We start from the raw sequence: 8,212 nt of genomic DNA, 5'->3' as shown, positions 1-8,212 counted from the left end.
CTCTCTTTTCTCCTGGGACTCCCATAATGCATATATTATTTCACTTGATATGATCCATAAATCTAAAATGCTTTCTTCACTCTTTTTCATTCTTTTTTCTTTTTGTTCCTCTGACTGGATAATTTCAAATAACCTGTCTTTGAGTTCACTGATTCTTTCTTCTGCATGAATGAATCTGCTCACTGTTGAATTATTATTATTTTTAGTTCATTCATTGTATTCTTTAGCTCCAGGATTTCTGTTTGGTTCTTTCTAGTGGTTTTTATTTCTTTATAAATTTTTTTTGGTTCATGTATTGTTTTCCTGACTTTGTTTAGTTTGTCTATTTGTGTCCTCTTGTAGCTCATTCAGTTACTTTAAGATGATTATTTTGAATTCTTTGTCAAGCAGTTCATGGATCTCCATTTCTTTAGGATCAGTTACTGGAGCTTTATTAGTTTCCTTTGTTTTGTCATGAGTACCTAACTCTTCATGATCTGTGTAACCTTGCATTTGTGTCTGTGCATTTGAAGAAGCAGACACCTCTTCCAGTCTTTACAGACTGGTTTTGGCCAGTAAAGACCTATTCCTGCTGAGTCCCCAGACTGAGAGGACTGCCTCTGGGGCTGTGGTCAAGTGGGACTGGAGCCAGGTCATGGGGCTGCTTCTGGGTCTGTAGTAGGGTTCATAGACAGTGGGCCTGTTACCAGAGGTGTGAATGGGTATGGCTCCTGGTGGGTCCCTGGGCATGCAGAGCTGCTCCTGGGACCACAAAAAGTGAGGCTGGAGCTTGGTCATGGGGCTGCTTCAGGGTTCACAGTTGGATCTAAGGTCACAGGGTCCAAGGTCAGCAGGCCTGTTATACTGGGTGCCACTGGGCATGGTTCCTTTTAGCTCCTTTGACAAATGGGGTTGATGGCAGGACTGTGGACATGTGAGGCTGGAGCTGAGCCTACAGGGGGAAAGGGCTGCTTCTGTACCCACAGTCAAGACCACATTCGGAAGACTTGCCACTGTGGTGCAGGTCTGCCTTCTCAAAGCAGCACTCCTCAGTCTTGGGCTCCACTGGAGTTTTGCAACCTCCTAACTGGGTCATAAAGTTCCCACAAAGGTAACTTTTTATGTGGACTGCTGCCAAATTGTTGTTTCTGTTGGAGGATGACAGCTGGGAACCACCTACTCCCTTATCTTGCTGATGTCACTACCTTGTTAATTCTTGATGATATCAATAATCTTTAATTTTAGCAACTCTGATGGGGAGGTAGTGGTATCTCATTGTGGGTTTAATACACATTTCCATCATGACTATTGATGTTGAACACTTTTTTTTTCTTGTAGAAAACATATATATTCTTTATTTTTTTCAAATTCTTTTGCCAATTAGATTGTTACAGAATATCGTTGAACACTTTTCATACGTTTATTGACCATTTAGATGTTCTCTCATTCTGTAATTAAGGTTTATTCAAGTATTTTGCTTTTTTTCTGTTCTATGGGGTTTTCTTTATTTTTTTCTTATCAATGTTTGAAGTTCCTTATATTTTCTGGATATGAGCTCTGTTTTGGTTATAGTTATTGCAAATATCTTCTCACTCTGTGGTTTGCCTTCATACTCTTTGTTTTTAATGGCTTTATTGAGACATATTTCACATGCAGATATAATTCATATGCTGTACAACTCACCAATTTACAGCATAGAGTTCAATGGCTTTTAGTATATCCACAGAGTTGTATGACCATCACCACAGTCATTTAGAACATTATTCATCACTCCCTAAAGAAACCCCACATTTCTTAGTTGTCATCCCCCACTCTGCTTATTACCTCAGTCCTAGGCAACACTGATCTAATTTCAGTCTCTATAAATTTGCCTATTCTGGGGCTTCCCTGGTGGCGCGGTGGTTGAGAGTCCGCCTGCCGATACAGAGGACCCGGGTTCGTGCCCCGGTCCGGGAGGATCCCACGTGCCGTGGAGCGGCTGGGCCCGTGAGCCATGGCCGCTGGGCCTGCGCGTCCGGAGCCTGCGCTCCGCAACGGGAGAGGCCACGACAGTGAGAGGCCCGCGTACTGCAAAAAAAAAAAAAAAAAAAAAAAAAGAGAAAAAAAAAATTTGCCTATTCTGGACATTTCATATGAATGGAATCACATAATATGTGGTCCTTTGTGACTGGCTTCTTTCACGTAGCATGTTTTCAAGGTTCACCCATGTTGTAACATTTATCAGCATTTCGTTTCTTTTCAAATAGTATTCTATTGTATGGATATACCACATTTTATTGATCCATTCATCAGATGATGGACATTAGGGTTATTCTACTTGTTGACTGCTATAAATCATGCTGCTATAAACATTCATGTACAGGTTTTTGTGTGATATATATTTCATTTCATACACACACACACACACACACACACACACACACACACACACACACAGAGGAGTGGAATAGCTGAATCATATGGCAACTCTATGTTTAATCTTTTGAGAAACTGCCAGACTATTTTCCAAAGTGACTGCACCATTTTACATACTTATCACCAATGTATGAGGGTTTCAACTTCTCCATATTCTCACCAATATTTGTTACTATCTATCTTTTTGATTATAGCTATCTTACTGGGTGTCAGGTGATAGCTCATTGTGATTTTGATTTGCATTTTCCTGATGGCTGATGATGTTGAGCATATTTTCATGTGTTTATTGGCCATTTGTATATCTTCTTTGGAGAAATATCTTATCAGATCCTTTGCCCATTTTTATATTGGATTATTTTTATATTGGATTATTTGTCTTTTATTATTAAGTTTTAAGAGTTCTTTATATATTCTGGATACCAGACCCTCCTCAGACATATGATTTGCAAAAATTTTCTCCTATTCTGTTGCTTGTCTTTTCACTTAAAAAAAAAATTTATTTATTTATTTGGTTGCGTGGGGTCTTAGATGTGGCAGTCAGGCTCCTTTGTTGCAACTCGCAGGGCTCCTTAGTTGCAGCATGTGGGCTCCATAGTTGCAGCTCCAGGGCTCCTTAGTTGCATCTCACCAGCTCCTTAGTTGAGGCACATGGGCTCCTTAGTTGTGGCATGCAAACTTTTAGTTGTGGCATGCATGTGGGATCTAGTTCCCTGGCCAGGGATCAAACACAGGCCCTCTGCATTGGGAATGCAGAGTCTTATCCACTGTGCCACCAGGGAAATCCCCTTTTCACTTTCTTGATGGTGTCCTTAAAAACATGAATGTTTTTCATTTTGATGCTTCTTACTCTCTTAATGTCAGTTTTTGATGAACAGAATTTATTCATATTCATAAAGTCCAATTTATTAATCTTTTCCTTTGCTGTACTTTCTTCGTGTCCTTTAAAAAATATTTGCTTATCTCAAGGTTATAAAGATGTCCTATGATATCTTCTGGTGCATAGCTGCTGAATGGTAGAAACATAACATGAGCCACAACTGCAAATCATATATGTAATTTAAAATTTTCTGGTAGTCACATTAAAAAAATAAATAAATAAACAGGTGAAATTAACTTGAATAATATTTTATTTAACTCAATATAGCAAAATATTATTTCAACATGTAATCAGTATAAAATTTTAATGAGATATTTCACACTCTTTTCTGGTATTAAGTCTTTGAAATATAGTGTGTACTTTATACATAGAGCACAACTGAAATCAGACTAGCTACATTTCTAGAGCTTGTTAGATACATGCAGCTATTGGCTGAAAGCTTTTTAAAAAATTATTTATTTATTTATTTATTTATTTATTTTTGGCTGCATTAGGTCTTCATTGCTGCACGTGGGCTTTCTTTAGTTGTGTCGAGTAGGGCTACTCTTCCTTGCAGTGCACGGGCTTTTCATTGCAGTAGCTTATCTTGTTGCAGAGCACGGGCTCTAGGCGCACGGGCTTCAGTAGTTGTGGAGCGTGGGCTCAGTAGTTGTGGCTCACAGGCTCTAGAGCACAGTCTCAGTAGTTGTGGCACATGGGCTTAGTTGCTCCGCAGCATGTGGGATCCTCCCGGACCAGGGCTTGAACCAGTGTCCCCTGCAATGGCAGGCAGATTCTTAACCACTGCACCACCATGGAAGCCCTAAAAGCTTTTTTGTCTGGCTCTCCACATTTAGATCTATAATCCACTTAAAACAGATTTTTGTGTATTGTATGAGGTAGGAGTTGAGTTTCCTTTCACTTTCCATTTAGGTATGCGGTTGACTCTGCAACATATCTTGAGAAGACCATCTTTCTCCTTCTGTTCTGCATCTCCATCATAAATCGAATGATCATTCGTTTATCTGTTTCTGGGTTTTTTTATTCTGTTCAATTAGTCTGTTTTTTCTTGTGCCAGTGCCACCTGCTGTATTAATTTAGCTTCATTATAAGTCTTAATACTTGGTATTATCAGCGCCTCAACTTTTTCTTCATGATTGCCTTGGCTATTCTTTGTACTTCTGCCATTTTCCGTACAAAATTTAGAACCAGCTTGTCACATTTTGTAAAGCAAAACAAAACAACAATGACCTCTTAAGTGTTTCATTGGCATTGCATTGAATCTATAGATCAATATGGTGAGAATTGACATTTGTAATTCTTTGCTTCTAGTACATAAAGAATAATTAATTTTGTAGATTCATCTTATATCCAGCAACATTCCTAAATTTACTGATTTCTATGCATTTTTCTGGATTTTCTACATACACACATAATCATATTTTCTGTGAATAATGAAAATTTTATTTTTCTTTTCAATTTTTACCTTTATTGCTTTATTTCAGTTTGGATCTCTAGTATGAGTGGAATAGGAGTGGTAATTATAGGTAATTGTTCCTGGTCTCAGGAAGAGAGCTTTTGATATATTACTATTAAAGAGTTGCTGGAGCTTTATCTGATTAAAGAAATTACCTTCTATTCCTAGTTTGCTAAGAGTTTTAAATCATAAATTTGTGATTTCATCAAATTCCTCTTTTCAGATGATCCTATGACTCCCTCCTTTATTCTGCTATGTGAATTACACTGATTGATTTTCAAGTGTTAAACCAACTTTGCATTCCTGAATTGGTTGTGATGTAATATCCTTTTTTGCACATTGCTGATTAGATTTGCTAATATTTTATTTTAGATTTTATTTAGAATTTTGCATCCGTAATCATGAGAGAGATTTGTCTGTCATTATTCTTTCTGGTAAAGTCCTTTTTGTATCAAGGTTATGTACAACCTCATAAAATGAGTTATAAAAGTTCAGTTGACCTTTAAACAATACAGATTTGAAATGCGCAGGTCCACTTATATGTGAACTTCTAAAAACAGTAAATACTACAGAACTACATGATCTGTGGTTGGATGAATGTGCAGATGTAGAACCATGGATATGGAAGAACCATGGATTCAGAGGGCTGACTATAAGTTATAAGTGGATTTTCAACTGTGTGGAGGATCCATGACCCTAATGCCTGCATTGTGCAAGGATCAACTGTATTCTTTTTCTTTTTCATTTGCTCTCTCTCTCTCTTTTTTTTGGTTATGCTTTCTTTTTCTGCTCTCTGAAAGAGTTTGTATAAGATTAGAGTTATTTATTCAATAAATATTTGGAAACATTTAATATAAGATTCAATTCCCAGTTACAGGAGTATTCAGATTTTCTATTTCTTCTTATATCTATTTTTGGTAAATTATATTCTTCTAAGAATTAGTCCATTTTCAAAATTATTGGCATAGTTTTCCCTAGTTTCTTCTCATTATCCTTGTAAATTCTGTAGATTCCATAATTATACCCTCTTTCCAATTTCTGAGACTGGTAATTGATGTTCTCTCTTTGTTTCTCTGAAACAAAGCTTACACATTTTATTAGTTTCTTCCAAGCAAAAAAGGTTTGTTTTCTATTTTATTAATTTTTGCTTTTTCCTTTTTTCTCCTTTCTTCAGTCTTATTTGCTCTTCTTTTCTAGATTTTTAAGGATAGATACTTAGATAATTGATATTCTTCTTTTCTAACATATGCACTTAAAGCTATAACATGTGCTCTAATCACAGTTTTTGCTGCATCTTGAAAGTTTTGATATGTCAAATTTTTATTATCCTTTAGCTCAAAATAGTTTTAAATTTTTATTTGTGATTTCTTCTTTGACTCTTGGGTTACTTAGAAGTATATTGCTTGATTTTCACACATCTGTGGATTTTCTAGCTATCTTTTGTAACTGATTTCTAGCTTAATTCCACTGCAGTAAGAGAACATATGATTTCAGTATTTTGAAATATGTTGAGACTTGCCTAATGGCCTAGTGTATGACCAATTTTAGTAAACAATACATTTGCACTTGAAAAGAATATGGATTCTATAGTCGTTGGATGCAGTGTACTATATATGTCAATTAAGTCAAATTTTCTAGTAATGCCCTAATCTTCTTAATTCTTGTGGATTTTTAAACTTTTTGAGTTACAAATAAGGGTAGCAGAGTTCACCACCCCAAAATATGCCACTCTGGCAAAGAATTATTTTGAGTTAAAGGCAATTGAAAAGAAGAAAACATAAGAAAAATTCTGTGATCCTCCCACCCACCAGGAAGGACAGAAAGATTCTTTTTTTTTAAAATTAATTAATTAATTTATTTATTTTTTGGCTGTGTTGGGTCTTCATTTCTGTGTGAAGGCTTTCTCCAGTTGTGGTGAGCGGGGGCCATTCTTAATCGCGGTGCGCGTGCCTCTCACTGTCGTGGCCTCTCTTGCTGCAGAGCACAGGCTCCAGACGCACAGGCTCAGTAGTTGTGACTCATGGGCTCAGTTGCTCCGTGGCATGTGGAATCTTCCCAGACCAGGGCTCGAACCCGTGTCCCCTGCATTGGCAGGCAGATTCTCAACCACTGCACCACCAGGGAAGTCCCAGAAAGATTCTTAATCAACAGAGACAGCTCTAGACTCTTCTCAATCTGGAGATGTCACCAGAGGAACAAACATACCAAATCTTACTCCCCAATATATTGACCTTCCCACAGTTTACCACCCCTAGGAGCTCAAAGTCCCTTTACTTTGTTTTGTCACTGCTTTATAATTTATTGTTCCTTTGTCAAGATGCTATAAAAGCCCAAATTCTAACCACTTCTTTGAGTTACTCATCACTGAGTATTTCTGCATGTATGCATAATACATATCTTAGTAAACTTCTGTTTATTTTTCTTTTGTTAATCTGTCTTCTGTCAGACTAATTTGCAGGGCCCCAGGCAATGAACTTCAGATGGTAGAGGAAAAACATTTTTTTCCTCCCGTAAAGTTTTGCTGATCATGAAGGAACAGAAAAGGCTGGGGTACCCTACTTGCTCTGGAAACCACTGATGAGATCTTGGGACAACAGATAAAAGCTGGCAAAAGGTAAGAATGCTTTTTTTTTCCTTTAATATTTATTTATGGCTGTGTCAGGTCTTCGTTGTGGCATGCAGGATCTTCGTCGCAGTGCGTTGGCTTCTCTCTAGTTGTGGCATGTGGGTTTTCTCTCTCTAGTTGTGGCATGCAGTTAGTTGCCCTGTGGCATGTGGGATCTTAGTTCCCTGAACAGGGATCGAACCTGCGTTCCCTGCGTCAGAAGGCAGATTCTTTACCACTGGACCACCAGGGAAGTCCCCCAAAAGGTAACAGTTCTTACCATGTCAGTCTCCTGCATGTCTGTTTGTCATGCCCCTGGTATGACCCACTGACTGGAGACTTGACTGAAAATCTGGAAGCAAGCCTATGATCTGGCTTCACCTTTGCTCACCCATAGTCCTAGAAGCAGTCCTGATCACCCAGGGACCCAGGATGAACCATGCCAATTGGCACCTCTAGTAACAGGTGTGTCAACCACAGACTTGACTGTAGGCAGCCTTATGACACAGCTCTGGCCCCACTCTACCATAGTCCAGAGGTAGTCCTGCCAGCCTAGGAACCTAACCAGGGGTCTAGCAGAAACCTGGCCAGGCTAAACCCATTCATGCCCCTGGTAACAGGCCTGCCTTCTGTGGACCTGACTATGGACCTGGAAGTGGCCCTGTGACCTAGCCTTGGTACAACTCAACCATGGTCCCAGAAACATTCCCATAAGACTTGGGATCTCATGAACCATTACTGCCTGTGCCGCTGGTAATAAGCCCACTAACCAGACCCAACTGCAGACCCAGCAGCAGCTACATGACCCAGCTGCAGCCTGGCCTTACCACCACCCTGGAGGCAGTCTTGTCAATCCAGGGACCTTCTCCAGCAGGAGGAG

This window comes from Kogia breviceps, chromosome 3, assembly GCF_026419965.1.
Source record: "Kogia breviceps isolate mKogBre1 chromosome 3, mKogBre1 haplotype 1, whole genome shotgun sequence".
NCBI classification, from domain to species: Eukaryota; Metazoa; Chordata; class Mammalia; order Artiodactyla; family Physeteridae; genus Kogia; species Kogia breviceps.
This window is presented reverse-complemented; position numbering follows the sequence as displayed.